Here is a 19,930-nt window from a genome sequence, read left to right on the forward strand (position 1 = left end):
AGGGCATTAGCCATTAATATATTATTGATTTATAATTCAGTTTCATCAGGGTTAGAAAATAGATTGTCAGCATGTTTTTTTTTGTTTTGTTTTGTTTTTTTTGTTTTTTTTGCAGTACGCGGGCCTCTCACTGCTGCGGCCTCTCCCGCTGCGGAGCACAGGCTCCGGACGCGCAGGCCCAGCGACCATGGCCCACGGGCCCAGCCGCTCCGCGGCATGTGGGACCTTCGCGGACCAGGGCACGAACCCGCGTCCCCTGCATCGGCAGGCGGACTCTCAACCACTGTGCCACCAGGGAAGCCCAGCATGTATTTTTTAATTAGAGATAATTCCCTGTTGCCTAGCATATAATCTGTATTTATAATGTTTCCTAGGTTTGTAAAGAATGCATATTTTTTCTTTGGAAATTATGAGCTGCTCTAGAGAGTTATTTGATTGTAGTTATTGTTTGTATCACTTAACTCTTATATCTTTACTATTTTTCCCTTCTTTTAGGGAAAAGGTTTCAAAGTCTCTCCTATGAATTCTCCCACTTCAGCTTTATATATTTGTGAAGATATTGCAAAATCTCTTTGCATTTTCAAAATTCCATCATTAGAAATGGATTACTTTCCATCCAAATGGATTTTTATTTTCAAAAATTTTCTAAAGAAATACCATCAGCCTTAGAAAAGGTGATACTTCCAGCTGGCCTGGCAATCGCAAGGTATTGATGCCTCTCTCTTCCCTCCTGGGCCTTTGCCAGTCTTGGCTAATTGATCAAGGTCTTCCTTCCTGCAGAGTCCAGATGCTACCTTGGAATATACTGCTCAAGTCAGTTGCTACCAACTGATCACAGTTTGCCCTTCAGTTAAAACCTATTTGCCCTCCCTGTTTTAAACATTATTAGTCAATGTAAGAAAGTAAAGTTGACCAATGCCTACGAGGTTTGGAGAGATGCCTCAGATTAATACTTTATCTGTCAAGCTAAAGCTGTTGGCCAACACTGTTTAACATGGGAAATCTCAAGATAAAAAGTATCCTTGAGACCTTCTCAAAATAATTATTTGACAAAATCCAGACAGCCAAGTGATGAATCAAAATAAACAATTCTGCATTAAAGAAACTATGGCCATGGAATCCATCAAAATAAGATTAAACAATTATAGTTACAGGACAGAATATACACAGTTTATACTCTGACCATGGAAGAAATACAGAGTGTTACTGGCTGGAAATAAGTTAAAATAGCTGATCTGTGATTATTGGGAGGATATTTTTGGGGAAGGATAAAAGCTGTTGACCTCACCTAATCTTCTTTTAAACATCTTGGTAACTAAACCTCTTGGTAAATAATGATATTTGGTAGGAGGGAGGGTTCTTATCTACGGAATTGTCTTCACAGAATACCCGTGGGTTAGGATTGCCTATGATGAACAAGACTAGTACAAATGGATTTATGAAACATAATTCCCAAGAAATATTATATAAGCTATATGACAATCTAGAATATCAAATGAAAATGTCTCATGACTAAAATGTTTTCCACTGGGTAAGACTCTAGCAAATTTCAATTAGAGGCCTGCTATATTACTCTAGTCCAAAGATCTCTTCTCAGAAGGAAGAATCTGAGGAACTATTAATGGTCTCTGGGACCTCTCTTCACTTTGCTTGGGCCTCTCAATTCTTGCCTATTGAAATTATCAGTAAAGCTTGGTGTTGAGTAAGGCCATTCATTTTCTTGACTCATATTTGACAATCAGTTCTTCATGTTTGCTGAGTAAGAAAATTGTGAAGATGCATAGACAGAAGTACAAAACTGAGTATTTCATCTTTCTTAGCATGGAATCCAGCAGAATTGAAACACGGGACTAACAAAATGTTTTACTCTCAACCTGTTAATGTTTTTCAAAGTATTCTTTACATACTTAGGGAATTTTTAGGCAATTCCATCACCTAAAGTGTAAAATGTTTACCTATTACTTAACAGATCATTTTGTTTTGCTTCTATTTCTCCTCATTCTATATCCAAGTAATTTATTATTAAAAGTAGCATGTACTATAAAATTCCTGAAAAATGTTTTGTTTCTATCTACCTACCTGTACTTTTTTTCAAGGAGAGCACACGTTATAAAGATTATTTAACATTAAATTCTTTATAATATGTGTGAATAATTTTCAAATGATAAATTATTTATTTAAAAACTGTGTGCCAGATCCTTAGTAAGGATTGATTTAACAAATGTCAGGGCCTATGGAAATGCTAAAGGATGGGGAAGAAAATGATTAAAATGTGGAACCCAGCATTCTCAATCCTAACATTTTGTCTCCAGTCTGGTAATTTATACAGATTTTTAGAGTGTTCATTCTCCCTTATTTTTTCTACATGCACAGCTACTTATAATGTCCTAAGCAGTATTTTAAGTGATAATAAAAAGAAAAAGGATAGAAAGTCTTCCCTCAAGGAGTTTAGAGTTCAAAATAAAAGTAGAAGTGTGGTGTATTGTTAAAGGTAACAAGCTCTGTATAAAGTGCCAAGGAGACTTGGAAGAGGAAACAGTAACTGCTTGGAGCAGCTAAGGAAGGCTTCCATGAAGAGATCAGTGTACAAACTAGGGACATCTAATTCATGGTATATAGGAAAGTTTTAAGACTTTGATATTCCATTATTCAAAATAACACCTTGAATGGGGTGCAAAATACAACATCACACCTGATTGAAATAGTCATTGAAATAGTCATGAATAGTCATGTCAGCACTGTAAACCTTGACAATTAACATCGTTATGGATTGACATAAACTCTTTGGGTTTCATTTTCTTTATCAGATAAAAAGTGGGGTTGAATTGCATTACCCAATACTTTTTGAACACAGGAATCATTGTTACCAAGACTAATAATAAATTTATACCAGAAGACAGACTATAACCAAAACCTACCCTAGGAGGCATTAGCTTAGCAATCAGGCAGCAGGTGTGAGAATCCTGATATAAGAAGCTGGAAAGAGCAAAATGTCTGACGAAATTGTTACCTACAGTAACCTAAGAAGCAAATCACATTCCTTACATGCATGAGGGCATAGGGGGAAAGTATGAAGACAGAACATGTTAGCAATGTGTGTAGAATATTGTTGGATGCTTTGGCAAAGTGTTAAAAGAAAGAGATTAACTCCAGATAGAATTGGCTGGTTTCCAAATAAAAATGAAGGAAAGCAAAGGGTTCTAATGTTGGAAAAGCATACTGCATCTAAACCCTAGTTAAGATGGCAAATATAGAGGTTTTGAATGGAAATATGCCCAGTAAATCTGATCAACTGATTAAAATGATGTAAGCAAAAATCAAAGTAAGAGTATAGCCTATGTACTTATTGTTAAAATTTTTTCAGTGGGTTATTGTGCCTCAGGGAAAAGATTGAGCAAAGGGTTTGGCCTTTACACCTGTTATTGTAGATAACCTCTTAGAAGCAGCATAGCAAGAGAGAGACAGGGAAAGAGAGCCAGAGGTGTGGGGAGCAAGGAGGAGGAACAGGAAAAGTTTAATAAACCGCCATGAGTGTAGTTAGCACATAGAATTTACTGGTATCAAACTATAAGAAGCCAAGTAAGTTGTGAAAGATACATCTACCAAAGAAGCCAAGAGCTTGAGACTTAAAATGACCCTTTGGCTCTCAAATTGCTGCAGGCAAGAGGCAGAATAAGAAAGTCACACAACCCTCTAGGTGGGCCAAGGAGGATAATGGAAAAAGAACCACCCCCTCAGAAGGCATTGCCTAGAGACTCGAAGAGCAAAGAAAGACAAGGTTGCTTCTTTCCAAGAACAGAATCAAGACTTAAAGACTTCTCTGTATACAGAGAATGGAAGACCTTAAGAATGTCTACCCAGAGGATTTCAAATTTGCCACAAACCTGTGGCTGATATGTATTTCCCATTTCTCCACTTTCCAACTGGGAGTGTTTACTGTGGTTGTCCTCTCCTTGTCCAAACTCTGCATTTGAGGGTAGGTTGATAGGGTGTCAGGAAATGCCTTTTAATTCACAAATTTCTGTAATATTCTATGAAAGTTCTTCTGAACCTGATATATAGTAATTACTACACATCACTAAGAGATCCTAGACTTTGAAATAAATGTGTTGATTAGTTGATATTTGGGATTGTCTCCCATGACAAGCGAGTAAATGGGTTTTGTTATTGTTTTTGGTTTTGTTTCCTAAATGTGTGGGAAGAAAGGGAACAAAGAGATATATGGTGATCGCTAGGATAGAAAATTACGGTATTTATATATTTATATGTCTGAAATTCAAAAAATATCAAGGATAGCTGAATTTAACTAGTGTTCATGTCTAGGTGTTTGATGGCTCAGCAATGTTCGGATGAGTGATAATATAAAGACATACGTACTATATAAATCAATGTACACTTATTTGCTTTTCTTGCCTTCACTTCAGGTAAAATCAATAATTATGTTTTTATATAAAGTTTGTCCCCTAATTTGTGTTCAGGTGACAATAGTAATAGAAAAGGTTAAAATATAAAGTAGAGGGACTTCCCTGATGGTCCAGTGGTAAAGAACCCGCCTTCCAATGCAGGGGACATGGGTTTGATCCCGGATGGGGAACTAAGATCCCACATGCCACAGGGCAACTAAGCCCACGCCACAACTACTGAGCTCGCGCATCTCAACGAGAAAGTCCGTGTACTGCAAACTACAGAGCTCACGTATTCTGGAGCCCACGCGCCACAACTAGAGAGAGAAAACCCACACGCCACAACTAGGGAGAAGCCTGCATGCCCCAACGGAAGATCCCACATGCAGCAACAAAGATCCCGTGTGCTGCAACTAAGACCCAACGCAGCCAAAATAAATAAATAAATAATATAAATATATATATATATACACAGTAGAGATATAGTCAAAGTGCAGACAGTTTGAATATGAAACAAGCATAAACAATAAAAAATATAGAGTATAGCTTTTCAGGAATGTTATTTTTCTTCTAGATTGTTTATTATTTTTTGTTAAAATAAAATGAAAAAAATCAAATCACTAATTTGAACAAAATATAGTAAATTAATTTGGATTTATATTTTTTAATTATTTAAATCAAATTCATTACTCTTTAGATATAAAACTATTCACAATTCTAGCCTTTAATGTCGATCTAGATGCCAGTGTAAACAATCAGTATTGTCCTTCAGACATATTGCCCAATTTTATCAAATAAAAATGCAAGACACCCCATTAAATTTGAACCTCAGATAAACAGCAATAGTTTTTCGTATAAGTATGTTCCAGATATTGCATTAAGGCATACTTATTCTAAAACAGTTACCCATTTTTTAATCATTTTTGTCCTGTATTTTATCTGGAAACCCTAATATACTATAAATTTAACAGTAATTGAATTTGCTGAATATTGCAACATGTTCCAGAGTCACTAGATACAACTGTTACAAATAGTATGGTGATACATAAGTAAATATCTGAGGAGGAATTAATTGAAAACCACAAGTAGCAACAAAACAGACACTTGGCAATACAGGGAACATATTTCAATATATTAAAAAAAAACATTAAATTCACCCCCAGAGGATAGATTTGACGTGTTAATTAATTTGTCTTTTCTCTTACCTAAGTGCTTCCACTGCTCAGATTCCTCCTGCATTCCAAAGCAGCATCCGTCTTCATACTTAGCAATGCCAGGCATTTTCAAGGTAGTCAAACACAGGTGTCTTCTGTCTCTAGGCCATAGGGCAGAAGTCCTGGAGAAGGGTTTTCCCCCAACACCTGAGCCCTGCAATGGGATTAGTCATGGGAGTAGAGTTAAGAGTTATGACTTACGCTCTACCACGCAAAGTCCTTCATCCCAGTGTCATTGGGGCACATGTATTCCTTAATAAGTGTGTCTGTGTGTGTGTGTGTTCTTATAAAATCCTGGGCTCTTGAACACCCAGGACCCAGAGTAGACATCCCTCATACCCAGGTGTAAAATGAATAAATTAGACCTTAGATATATTTCTTTCCGACTGTCTCTGCTCTGACAATTCCCCAGTCCCCTTTGTAGGCCCCCTTTAGTCCATGTGACTAGTCCTGGGCAATGGACTGTGAGGAGAACTGGGTACTGTGTGTCTTGTCTGTGCCATTTCAGAGCTGGTATGACATCCTTCATCTGTCTCCGATAGTATCTACTGTGGAGATGGCAGCATAAGACTGTAGGGCCTCCATTTTTGACCAAGTGGAAAAGAGCCTGGCACAAACCCACATTAGATATGTAGCAAAAGCAAAAGAATAAACGTCTGTTAGGACAAAACCAGAAGGATTTTGGAGGTTTATTCCTTCCATCAAAGCATCGCCTGGCATAATATGAATAATGTCAGTTCCGTACTTTAAAAGAGCTTTCCACATTCTAAGATTATGTATCCACCTGTTTTTTTTAAATCGTAGTTTGTGTTTTTTAAATTTATATTTAAATATTTAATCAAACTGGAATTTTATTTTAGTGTAACATATAGCATACATATTTAAGGTTTTATTCCAAAAAACCTGTCCAGACAAAATTTATTACCTAATCAGTGATTTCCCCAGTAATTTCCAATAAAATTTTTATCATCCACCAAATCAGGGGTCACAAACTATGTTCTGCAAGCCAAATCTGCCTGTTTCTTAAAAAATAAATAAAGTTTTATTAGAACCCAGTTATGCCCATTTGTTTACATGTTGCTGTGGCTGCTTTCATACTATGGCCGAATTGAGTAGCTATGACCAAGACCGTATTCAACTGAAAGACAAAAAGTAAAGTTCAAAAATATAGACAGGATAATCATTAAAAGGAAGAATTCTCAACAAAAAATAGAGATAAATATGTGAGGTATTGGGTATGTTACCTAGATGATGAGAATCCTTTCACCATGTGTGCGTATATCAAATCACCACCATGTACACTTTGAATGTCTTACAATTTTGTTTGTCAATTATACCTCAATAAAAGCTGGGGGGGGGGCGAAGAAAAAGAAGAATGGGATCTTGCCTAGGACACATCAAGCCTTAGTATAACCCATCAGTAATTAGAACAGTGTGATACTGGTTAGATGAAAACTTAGTGCTATCGCCTCATTTTGGAAATTTAAAAATAAAAATGATGCTTTAAGGTGGAAATGACTTATTGAAATCGCATAGTTGATTTCATGGCTGATTCAGGAGCAAACTCCTGGCCTCCTGCAAGCCACTCTTGGTCTCTGTTTACTTCAGAACATGTTACTTTCTCACAGACCGACTAGCTTTATAAAGCAGGGAATCTAGGTTGTACTGTGGTAACAAAAAATCTGCAGAAGTCAGTGGCCTAAAACATAATTTTTTTTTCTTGCTTAGTTTGTCTGACATGGGTCACTGTTGCAGTCTGCTCTACACAGTCACTCGGGGACCCAGTTTGATGCAGGCTATCACCATGGAGCTGGACTATCTGGGCATCTGACCTCCTCTGTGGTTGTGTGGGGGCCAAGGAGAACCCAGAGGATTTTGCAGAGGCTTCTTACTGCCTCGGCCGGGAAGTGATATGTACAACTCTGTTCACTTATTGTTAGTGAGAATTTGTCACATGGCCAAGCCTGACTGCCAAAAGGCTGGGGCGTGTGCTGTCCTCTAAAGGAAAGAAGTGGGTGTGGTGAGCCCTGGGTTACAATTGCATGTGATGAAGTGGAAGTAACTGAATTGTTAGACTGGTGATTTCTTTCTTTTTTTAATATTATTGGAGTATAGTTGATTTACAATGTTGTGTTAGTTTCAGGCGTACAGCAAAGTGATTCAGTTATACATACACATATATTCATTCTTTTTCATTCTTTTCTCATACAGCTTGTCACAGAATGTTGAGAAGAGTTCCCTGTGCTATATGGTAGGTCCTTGTTTGTTATCTATCTTATATATAGTAGTGTGTGTATGTTCATCCCAAGCTCCTGATTTATCCCACCCCCCCCACCCCCGCCATCATTTCCCCTTTGGTAACTATAAGTTTGTTTTTGGTATTTGTAAGTCTATTTCTGTTTCGTAAATAAGTTCATTTGTGTCCTTTATAAAATTAGACTCTGCATGTGAGTAATATCATGTTATATTTGTCTTTCTCTGTCTGACTTACTTCACTCAGTATGATCGTCTCTAGGTCCATCCATGTTGCTGCAAATGGCATTATTTTGTTCTTTTTTATGAATGAGTGATATTCCATTACATACATGTACCACATCTTCTTTATCCATTCATCTGTCAATGGACATTTAGATATGCTTCCATATCTTGGCTATTGTAAATAGTGCTGCAGTGAATATTGGGGTGCATGTATATTTTCTAATTATGGTTTTCTCCAGATATATGCCCAGGAGTAGGATTGCTGGATCATATGGTAGTTCAATTTTTAGGTTTTCAAGGAGCTTCCATACTGTTCTCCATAGTGGTTGTACCAATTTACATTCCCACCAACAGTGTAGGAGGATTCCCTTTTCTCCACACCCTCTCCAGCGTTTATTGTTTGTAGACATTTTGAAGATGGCCATTCTGACCAGTGTGATGTAATACCTCATGGTAGTTTTGATTTGCATTTTTCTGATAATTAGTGATGTTGAGTGTCTTTTCATGTGGTTTTTGGTCATCTGTATCAGACGAGTGATTTCTTATCTGATTGAAAGATAAGAAATTATTTCTCTCCCATAGAAGCTTCCGGTTTTTTAACTATTCCTGACTCTGTGTCTGTACCCTCATCCTGAGAGTTGAAGGGTAAATATATGTCAAATCAGTGATTTTGGCCCTGTGTGCTTAAAATGGTTAAATTGATAAGCAAAAAAAAGGGGATGAAAACAATGGTTTGGAGGCTTGCTCATGGCTCCCAGGGATCTGCTGTATTTCTGGAGTGAAGGAAGGCAGAGTCCACCAAATCATCCGCAAATTCTTGGCCTGAAAGAGTTCACTCAGCTTCCTCAAATATTTACCATTTTTTAATAGAAAGAAAAGTGTTTAGTGTTTGTGTTAAGGGAAAAGCTTGAAGCAAGAAGATAATTAGTAAATTCACAGAATTTTTATTTACTTCTCTTTCCAAAATGAAAATTTTGCCTTATGACAATTCAATTAAAAATACACACATAACAACATTTCGTAGGTTTGTAATGGTATATTTATTTTTTTATTCTATATAATTTATGCCAGGAGGCAAAGGTCAACCAGCTCTTTAATAAAGATTAGTAATCAAAACAAAAGATATTCTGAAGCTGATGTAGCATCTTTAAATCTAGTATTATGCCAAAATGTAAAATAAAGGCACGTTTGACAGGCAATTCAGATTTAAAGATTTACACTAATGGGATAATCCTCCAGTTTGGAAACCACACCCTCCAGTAGCCTTCACTTTTGCATAATACCCATGTTTTGTATTTAATACACCACTCTGCTGTCATTAATATATTGATGTAGTCAATGTCATGGAGATAATGCCCATGACTTATTCTAAAGAAGAGAATACGGAGCATATTATAAAGTGACATGCATTTTGCAATCCATTTATGCAAAATATACCTGTATATTTATGGATATAAATGCACAGAAATTGGCTAAGCATGAAAGTGATGGCTGTTGAGGTGGTGGTATTTTGGGAGATTTTATTTTGTTCCTTTTTCATTTTGGTTTCCACCCTCATTTTGTTTTTTACGATAAATCTCTATAGATTTTGCAAACGTGCATTTATTTTTCAAAATTAAAAAAATTCTTTGGAGAGTAGCTTTGGAGAACAAATTGTACATTCATGTAGAATTATAAATCTGCACATTGTTCTTTAGATGCTGGATATTGGCCTACAACTGGGTTTCCAGTAAGATCATAGTACTGTTTTGAAATAGTAACACTGTGAATATATTTTACCTTTTAAACACACACACACACACCATTTTAAGTTATGAAGAACAGTTAAAATGCAAATGTGCTATATTTCATTAGAGATGGATTGTAGCTGTTTTATTCTAGTGGCTAATTCATAGACCTTTTAATGTTATCTCATTGTGGAGAAGCCAAATATATTATTCCAGTTCTGAATAACTTGGTAACCTTTTTTGTCTCCCTTTGCGTGAAAAAGGGAGCGGTGTCCATTACGGAAGAAAATGCTGTATCTCAGGGCCAGGAATGTAAAACTAGAGACAGGATTACACATTTGCTTTGGCAAATGCTAGATTATGCTCTGTATCATTCCTTGCATTGCAGGGAGAAACATTTTCCTCTATCCTTCCCAAATATGCCCCTGATGCTTCTGCTACATTTCTGCTTTCAATTCTGGGCTCTGTTTTTAAAAATCAAAAACATCTTTCATGGGTTCCGTGGGAAGTTGAGAACACTTCATGCTGAAGGAGGTCCTAGAGGGCAGAGCTAACCCTAGGCAGGTAGAGAGGCCCCTAGACGTCTTGCCTGAACACACGCCTGCTCTGCAGTCAGATTCCCTGCATCTGAGTGCCTTGCTGCCTGGAACACAGGCCTCGGCTATGCAGATGTCACGGGTCCCTCAGGGCAGTGGATGCAGAGAAGGAAGATGCACAGTGCTCAGGGGGACCAGGGGCCCAAACCCCCAAATACTAAGATTGTGTCTAAATGCTGGTATTTCTTTCCCAAGAGATGCTAAAAAGAAATACGCAGTTTAGTCAACAGCCTTTCTTGTCTTTTGATGCTCAGATGACAGGTTTCTTAAACCTCTCTTCAGCTTTTTCTTCTTGTTGTCCCTCCGCTGTTTTAGATGCATCTCCTTGAAAATACTACACACATTCCTTTTTGAGGAAATTTCTGGGTTTGCCCTCTCAGCAAAGCATCACCGTGTGCGTGTGCTGGCCAGTGTTCATTTCTGGTCTGCCTGTGAGAACATCAGGGTTCATGGAGATCATTTTCTTGTACTGCACACAGCAGACTCCAGAGGGATCTGTGCCATCAGAACATTTGGTTTCTAGTCTCCCAAGTCCTCTTTGTTTTTGATCGTGACATTTCTTCATGCTCAGATGCATACGTGATGTAACATTCTTTGTTGATGTTCTGAAATGTGTTTTAGAGTTATTTTGGCTTAGCACGAATTAAGAATGGGGAACTAAACTTTTCTGATTAAAATGTTACTCTTCCCCCCCGCCCTTATTCCCCTGCCTTTCTGTACCAGGCATATCTGTATGGCTTTAAACCCAAGACTCGTATTTAATAGACCCTAGACTGTTATGTTGGAAATAGGGCAAATGAGAAGTCTCTCTGGGGGGTTTGTGAGCCTTTGTTGTGATGGGGGAGAATACCCTAAAGGGGAGCTCCTAGCAGCCTAATTGTTGAGAAATGATGGAAGTTCAACAGCATGGAAATTTACTTCTCGCTTCAGCTGAAAAGGTGCTTATAAAGGTAGCTGGGCTATTTTAGCAATTTGCCTTATTTTGAAAATCCAATTTGAAAGCTTCATTAAAGGGCACTAATTTAGTGTCTTAAGGGAATATGTGTAAAGGAGCTTATCAACAATCTTAGATGTTTGCCAGTGTGTAGGTGAGCTCAACTCCCCAAGCTGGCATTACCTGGTTACCTGTATGCCCTTTCATTTCAAACACAATGCCAAGTAAATTCAAAAGCATCCAGACCAAGAGGCTAACAGCACAGCTTCTGCTTGCCGCACGACAGGCCAGTAAATCGGGAGATGAGTTCTTGGGGCAAGGAATAGTGAGTGACTTTATTCGGAAAGCCAGCAGACCGAGAAGAGGGTGGACTAATGTCCTAGAGAACCATCTTACCCCAGTCAGAATGCAGGCTTCTTTTATAGTAAAAAGGGGAGGAGGTGTGGTTGGTTGTTACAAACTTCTTGGGGCAGGAATCCTCTGTTCTTGCAGCTGTCCACCTAGGTCAGGCCAGGATGCTCCTGTAAACCTCCAACAAGACAAATTGTTGTTCTCTGTTCTGCAACTTTTTACCTCTGTATGAATGGAAGAGTGTTATACTCTTAAAGGTCAGAGCCTTGAAAATAGGCTATCATGTGTCTTCCAGGCTATAGGCAACATTCGTAACTCAAAGCAAAAGAAATAGAATACAAAGGTTAAAGTAAAAGAAACAGATCTAATATGGAGTCAGATTTTGTTCTTCCCTGTTGCACTTCCTTTTTCCCCCATTACCACCACTTCCCACCCCTAAAGGCAGGATGCTTTCAGTGCAGAAACACCTCTGCATGGGCATCAGCATCATAGATGTCATGCAGAAGTCCAATAAGGTAGACAACAGATTTAGTGAGTTTAGTGGTAGTTAATATACAGCAGACCAAGGGCCTTAAGGAATGGTAACTGTTTCAGATTGTTTAAGGAAATACAAACACCTTCCAAATGCCTAGAAGAGTCACGTACTGTTCACTGCCTGCCTCATATTCCCAGAAGTATATTTCAGGCCCACATTGGGATGCAAAAGTTAAAATTGGAAAGCTGAATTCTAATTACCTGCATGGCCTCAAATAAACTTGAACCTTCTCTAGTCCCTAATTTGTTGACTACATATGAGAAAAGGTAGAAAAATTTAGCTGAATTAAATGAATATTATTCTTCTTTGTCACACTTTCCTTTCTAAATAAAGGTTAAACTCTATGAGAAACTGCATTAAGTTTCACCATCAAGCTTGTCTATACACTGATAAGATATTGAAACATTCTCTCTTTTTCTTATACATAATCACGGAAGTATGTACTAAGAGTGCTGTTTGAATTCCCCTTCCCCGATCAATGGTTATAATTTCTAATCCAGTTTATAGAATCGAGTTCCTGTGTGTGTGTGTGTGTGTGTGTGTGTGTGTGTGTGTGTGTGTATTTCCAGAGTGAAGTCCGATCTAGAAGACTTGGTGTTAAGAATAAGCTCTTCAGGTTTCCTCTTAGTAGATTACCCATTCACCCATTCAGGAGCTGCTTAGGTGCAGTTCTGTCCAAAAAGAAAATCAAGTACACTGATCCTCCTTCCACGCAGTCCCAATCATGTGAGTTTAAGACAGCACAACTTGTCACAACAATTTCCCCCAAGGAAAGTAGATTTTTTAGAACATGACTTGAGTTGAAGGGAAGAGAATTAGAAATACTTTTGATGAATTTTCCCTTGAATTCCATATGGCTGGAAGGAGGGGAGAAATGCCTGTCAAAATGTTTTTGAAGAGGACTAAGTCGAAGTCTCAAAAAATAGATCAACAGAAGGGTCTTGAATTCTTTAGGCTTCATTTGCTGAAACCTCATACAACAGATTTACTCTTATTCCAGCACGGCTGATCCCCAAGGGAGGCAATTTCCAATATTTGGGAAATATGTATTCATCAAAGACCAGTACAACCTTATCCTAATTCTTTTCATAGCATTTGCTAGAACCACACATACCATCTGTTTGATATTTTAATCAATCTCTTAGCATATATGAACATGGCTACCGCTGTTGAAATTACATTTCTATAAAAAGTGGAAGGCGCCTCCCTTAATAAATCTGTTTATGATGTCTGTCATCGGGAATGGGTGTCAATAAATGGAACTAAAAGGACATTTATTGACGTGTACTACTAGTTATTTGTTGTCTCTTCATGGGGTTACTAATTGCAGCTGTTAAAAGTTGATTTTCTCTCCTCCAATTTATCGTGGGATGGGGCATTCATTGCGCCAGATCCATAGTTATTCAGTGCCTACATTTGAGAAGCTGAATTGCTGGATACTGTCAGAATGAGCTTTGGCAATTCCGTGCAGGCATGTACAAGTATAATTTTGCTTCCCGTTAATAACAGCCTAGCAAGGAAGCTCAGAATCAAATGCCTTGCTCTCAGCTGGGGGCAGAACGCCAGAATGATCTATCTTGGCTGGTGACCTATAATGTTGGAAAAGTAGGCTCCACATTCACTCAGGAGGGGTGGGCGGTATTCCGGAAATGTATTCCCATTCCTCCACTATTCCTTTTTTTTTTTTTTTTTTTTTCCTTTTGGTAGTGTGCGCCTTGAAACAATGGGAAAAAATGAATTACAGATAATAAAAATAGCACATCTCCAGAACAAACGGGAAATGCAGCGCTTTTATTTCTTGGGTTGTCAACTCGGCGCCCTGCCCCACGCCCTAGCCTGCCGGGGTTTCTGGGGCACCTCTGCGATTCTCAGTCAGCGCCCGAGTGGGCAACGGGCTGGGCAGGCGCCCACGGGGAGTCCACTTGGCGTCGCACGCCGGGACTTGGGGTCCTGCTCAAAGCCGCGAATCTCTGAGAGCTCTGAGGCTACGGCTCGATTGGGGTGGAGTGAAGTGTTATTGTTGTGGGATATTCTCTGCAGAGTTGGCCTGGAGAGTGAGCCCCGGAGGAAGGGAGTGGGCAAGGCTTGGCCAAGTGTCCGCCAAGTCGGAGTCGGGAGGCGCCCGGGAGAGGTACGCGGGGGGTCTCGGCCCGGGGCGGGGAGGGATGCGCGCCGGCCGGCCGGCCGGCGGGGAGCGGGAAGGCAGGGTGGAGGGGAAGGGGGCAGCGTGCCAGTTTTCTCTCTGATGAATGATGCTCACGCCCTGTGCGTGGCTCACGCGCTTTGTCTCTAGCCCGGGGCCAGGCGGAGGAGAGCGGCTGGGGGGACGGATGGCACCACGCGCTCTGAGCGCACCGGGCAGGTGCCCGAGCTCCAGCTCGGCCAACTCCGGCCGCGCCCCGTGGCCGAGGCCCGGCCCCCGCCGGCGCCCGGCCGCGGCCATCTCCCGGGTGTGGCGGGTCGGGGACTGGAGTCTGCCAGCCGAGCAGCTGCCACGCCACATGCCACCCGCGCGCTGCCGCCAGCCCAGGCGGGGACCGGACGCTGCCGGGGCTGCGGGGAGGAGCCGGGCGTGTGGGAGGGCAGGGGCGCGCGGGACCCAGGGACTACCCGAGCCGGCTGGCTCGGGGGATGGGGGGCGGGGGGGAGACTGAGAGTGACAGAGCGACGGACAGGTGGGAGCAGTTAGACAGCTGGAGACTCGGAGACCGGCACGCAGAGAGAGGGAGGGAGAGTCAGGGGAAGGAGAGAGAGAGGAGGGAGAGGGAGAAGCAGCCTCGTCCTCCCTTACTCCAGACGCCCTCTCCTCTGTCCGAGGGAAGCGGCTGGGGCATCGAGTGACAGAGCGACAGAGATGCGGGCACAGAAGACGGGGAGAGGGACCCTGCCTCGCTAGTGGGACCGAGATTCGCGGAGGGACAGACCGACACGAGGGGCAGCTCGGAGAGCTGAGCGCGGGACGGCGAGAAGCCCGCGGTGGGCCGCCAGGCTGAGCGACAGACGGCCAGACAGACAGACGTGCCCGGGGACGGACCGGCAGACAGGAGGCGGGGGCACGCTCGCTCTCCGCAGGCAGCAGGGCGGAGAAGGCGGCGGCGGCGCCCCCTGAGCGCATCCGGAGCAGCGACGAGCAGCAGGGGCCGCGGGGTCGCCGGCTGAAGCCACCGCCGTCGCCGCAGTCCTGGCCGCCGCAGCCCTGCCAGGAGCCCCGCCGACGCCGCAGAAGGCTCCTTTTACTAGCAGTTAAATAAACCCACCAATAATAACAATAATACTAATAACCCAAGCCAAACCAAACAAATACAGCCAAATCGATCCGTGAGAAACAGTAATATTAATAAAAGCCAAAAACTAAATCAGATCAATCAAGGCACCGAGACGCTGGGGGGATATCCACTGTTCGGTCAAGGTAATATAATTAAGGTCTTCAGACGTGAACGTTGCACGCCTTTTGTGATTTCTTTTTTCTCTTTCTTTCTGCCTTATATCTGTGCTTTCCTTTCTAGTCTGTATTTCTCCTTCCTGCTTGTAGAAAGCTGTTGTTTTATATGTATTGTGTATTTATGTTTTGTCAGAGGAGGGGTAGATTCCCCCTCCCCAGAATGAGGCAAAAATGGAAAGCTGGGAGAGAATTGAAAAGGGCAGGTCTCTTCATCAGAGAAGTCTACAGTGATTTATGCAGGTTTCTCAGTAGAAAGTTTGGAGTGTTTTTATTTCATTTGGAAGAGAGCTGTGCAAGGGGCAGAAAGTTGTCATCTGTTTGTTGTCCTCAGGGGACTTGAGGTCCCAAGGGGTTTAGGGGGAAGAGATGTTCAGTTTTATTTTTACATGGTTGAATTCTGTGTTTCATTGCAGACTCCAAATTTAACGTCTTCCGTCTGAGGTTGTAGATATGGTGGTAGAACTGAGTTGACTGAGACAGGTGTTTAGAAAGTTTCCCAGGAAGAGAAATTGACTCACTGGATTTTTATGCATAGAAATCAAGCTGGAGTAGATGTGGTTGCTGTCAGCTGCTTGGGTTCAGTATTCCGAAGATACAGGATAAGGACAGAGTCCAAGCCTGAAAGGAAAGACAAAGAAGGAATTGAAAGTTAGAGGGATGGGAAGCTAGGAAGTACGATGCAAGGCTGGTAGGAATCACTTTCATGGTAATGTGTTTAGAGTGCAGATATCCATTTTAATTTCTGATTTTTTTGAAGTTTGTTGGTATGACACTTCAGCCTCCCCAGACACGAATGACGATCCCCAGAGTTGGAGTGAATCTGGACAAGATTTCACTCAAATGCTGAGTAAATCCAGATGATCCCCACCTCTTTCTCATCCACTTTGGTGATCAAAATGGCTATGATTGTTTTTAGAAAACAGAGAAATTGAAATGAGAGGAAATCATTTTTCATTTGGTAAAAGTTAGGAAACCTTTGACACTTTAAAATAAATGCACCTACTGCTTTAATCCGTGTCACCACAGGGTTTGCATGTCTTCAGAAGATTTTAATGTCATTTTCGCAGAGGGCAGTCATTTGGAAGCCTAGAGCTCTAGCTATGTAGCCGAGTGGTCTACTGTAATTGCTTCTGCTGCCTCCTAATGTGGATCGCACAGGAGAGATTAAGTATGTACTCTTCCCAGGTTTATATGGATTTTTAAGGTATGTATTTGTGTTCGATCCTATATTTCCTTTCTTATCACATTCTTATACTTCCTTTTATCACTTCAACTAACAGAACGTTTTTCAATTTTCCAGAGAGGGAGTTTAGAATACTCTTTAAGGAATACACTTCCTCCTCACAAAAGATACAAAAGGCTAACCTATTTCTATCCTTGCTTATTAATACTATTACTTGGTTTAAAGTAACTTGGTTTAAATGCAATTTTAAGACATTTAGACTGCTATGCAGAGATGTCTTAATTTCCCCTCACTGGACGTGATTGATGTTGTCCAATAAATCATATAACTAAGTTGCTGTGGATGAATGAATGTTCAACGGAGTACTTGTTTGGGTGAGGCATATTTAAAGAAACTTATGCAGCTCCAGAAATGGTCCTTTAGCTTCTCAGTGACTTAATTTCACTCTACCCTGATTTCTCTTTTACAATATTCAGCTCAGACTGAGACAGGTTTGTGTGCTCTATTAGATTTGCAAATTGCTGATCTCCCAGTGACTTTCCCTCTTAGATACCAGCTGAGTGTGGTTACCTTGAGAACTGTGGCATTAGCCCATTAGAGCATGCTCCACTGGGGAGTTCTGTGCAGTCTATTTTTAATGCTATTTAATGAAGGAGCGAGCACCGCACTCAGCGATACAAGGAGCAGGATGGAAGACAGAGCTGGGCATGGTTATGGATACTGGAGAGGGATCTTTGGAAAGGTACAGACTGGCTACTGGGTATGGTAATTTTCATTAGTCCTAATATATCACACTAACAGAAATCAATTGATTTTAGTGGGAGAATTACACATGAATAGTTTGATATGTGTTTTCATCAACCTTTTCAGTAATTCTTAGAAAGAAGACTCAATAATTTGAGTGCCTTAAAACTTCAGTGAGATAGTAACCAGGGAGTTGCTGCATATATACTATTTTTAATTCAAGCTGTCAGGTGCTTGGGTGGTAAGAAGTGCAGAAATAATTTCAGATTCCTGAAATATTGTACTAGGGAAGGGTTTGGAGCTTGTAAAATGTTCCAGGTGTAAAATAACTAACATCCTTCTAAGATGCTGATGACTTGAAGCTCTGCCTTGTGATTTTGTTTTTCATTTTCTTTTATAAACTTGGAGTCTAGGTCAAGTATTGTGAAAATGAAGTGAAATAGGAAGTTTTGGTTGAACTTGTTAGAATATTTGAGTTGTTTTCTCTCCTTACTCTGAGATAAGCACAATAGATTATGTTACCGAAGGTTAAATATTTTAAAAATGTAGATAGCAGAGGCAGCACTGGTAATTTTTGGAATCTTATAATGAGGGGGGAACATATCTTTATATTATAGTGTGTAGAACATGCAAAGCCATCTGTCTGCAACGTTTGCATATATGCAGAAGACCTGTCTTGAGGTAGAAAGTGAGAATGTTCAATCAGAAAGGTCTCTGCTGTTCATTTTCGTATTAACAACCTACTACAGTCAGGTTACTTCTTTCTACAGAGTAAAGCTAACTAGAAAAATGCCTAAGCAGTTTCAAAAGTAATAAACGTAAGAGAAAGTGAGAAGTTTGTATTAAGTGGGGAAATGAGTCATATAATTATTGTTAAATGAAGCTGTTAGAACAATGTACAGAGTTGTCCTGGATCTTGTCAATTTTTACAAGAAATAATCAAAAAAAAATACCGAAGGGAAATACATTGCAAAGAGTTACTGTAATTTGCTGTTGTTGCTTCTGTTTTCCACCTTGTACTTTTAGAGGGAGAAAGTAATCTATATTGACTGTAATATTTCCCTTAGTGGTCAGGCTATTTGGACCACCGTGCTGCTACCTTTCTCAAGATTCTCAAGGCAGTGGGCATTCTCATCTGAATTCAATGTGTGTTTTGTCTGTGGACAAGATAATGATAAGCTGCATGAGTAGAGTGTAGAATGAGTCAGCCACTGAAGACACAGTATACCATGTAGCCAGAAGTGGAAAGGATTGAAAATTCTCATTAGTATGGGGAGACAGTTTTAAGTCCATAAGTTTGGAAATTGCAAATGAACCATTTGTATACACGTTAGTTTAATTCAGATCTGCTTTGTGACAAGGTTAGGAAAGAATCTGGGGCTTAAAGGTGAGGTCGACACCGCGAGCCATCTCTTCAAATGGTAAGTACTGGTATCGTCCTAACTGGTACCACACAGTGGTAGCCTGTTGAGAAATTTGTGAATCTCTAACCAGAATAGGAATTGGTTTCCTTAAAAATGCCTTATGTCACCTGCAAAGTTCTGAACATATTTTAAGTCAGTGATGATTAACTTATAAAATACATGCTTCCTCTCTTTGGACAAAGGATCTTTATTTTTTAGGAAATTGATGGTTCTAGAGGCTTTACATTTCTGCTGACTTTGCTTTCTTTTATTTTTCATTCTAACATTTAAAGTTAAACATGATAAATGATTTCAAGCAGTGATAGAAGTCAATGCTAAAGGGCTCTTGAAGGTATAAGCAGAACATTAGCAAGATGTGTCTGTGACTGGATTTGTTTTTCTCAGGTGGTCTTTGCTTCTGAGGGTCAGTTTCCTTTAAGGTGTATTTATGCCAAGTGCTAATAAAGTGATTTTTTTCAGTGCCTCAGAGTCTTATAATTTAAATTAATTTTACTCGTCTTGGATTAAACTTGGCCCTGGATGTTCAAAGTATTTATTCTATTTACATCACCACGGTTTCATTTCTCTGAGGATGAGATGGGAGCTGATACAAAGTATTTAAATTGCGTACATTAATATCATATGCTTGATAAAAAAATAAAGTGCTTGGGACAGAGTATCAAGTTTATACAGCAGTTTTTAATGTTTGACAGCAGTGTTATCTTGTGGTTTCAGAATTCTCTGTAGTCTGGTGATATTTTCCTAAGTTATAAAATGCCCATCTAACGTTTTGAAGGTACCTTTCTCTAAAATTACTGGGACATATCTGTGCCCTGGGAAATAGCTATGCAGGTAAGCCAAAAAGCGAATTGAAATAATTACATTGAGACAGTTGAGGGGATATCAAAAAAATAAAAGGA

General features: G+C 40.2%; 1 protein-coding gene across 14 annotated transcripts in view; it reads left to right on the forward strand.

The window, feature by feature from the left end:
* Window positions 1-19,930, forward strand: part of ARPP21 (cAMP regulated phosphoprotein 21) — a 1,021,360-nt gene that overhangs the window by 921,173 nt on the left and 80,257 nt on the right. For all 14 annotated transcript variants that reach the window (XR_013830175.1, XR_013830176.1, XR_013830177.1 and 11 more), the window contains one exon: window positions 7,829-7,868. The gene's annotated coding sequence lies outside the window, so the exon portion shown is untranslated. The remainder of the gene's footprint in view (window positions 1-7,828; window positions 7,869-19,930) is intronic.

The sequence above is a fragment of the Stenella coeruleoalba genome (assembly GCF_951394435.1).
Source record: "Stenella coeruleoalba genome assembly, chromosome: 10".
Lineage (NCBI taxonomy): Eukaryota > Metazoa > Chordata > Mammalia > Artiodactyla > Delphinidae > Stenella > Stenella coeruleoalba.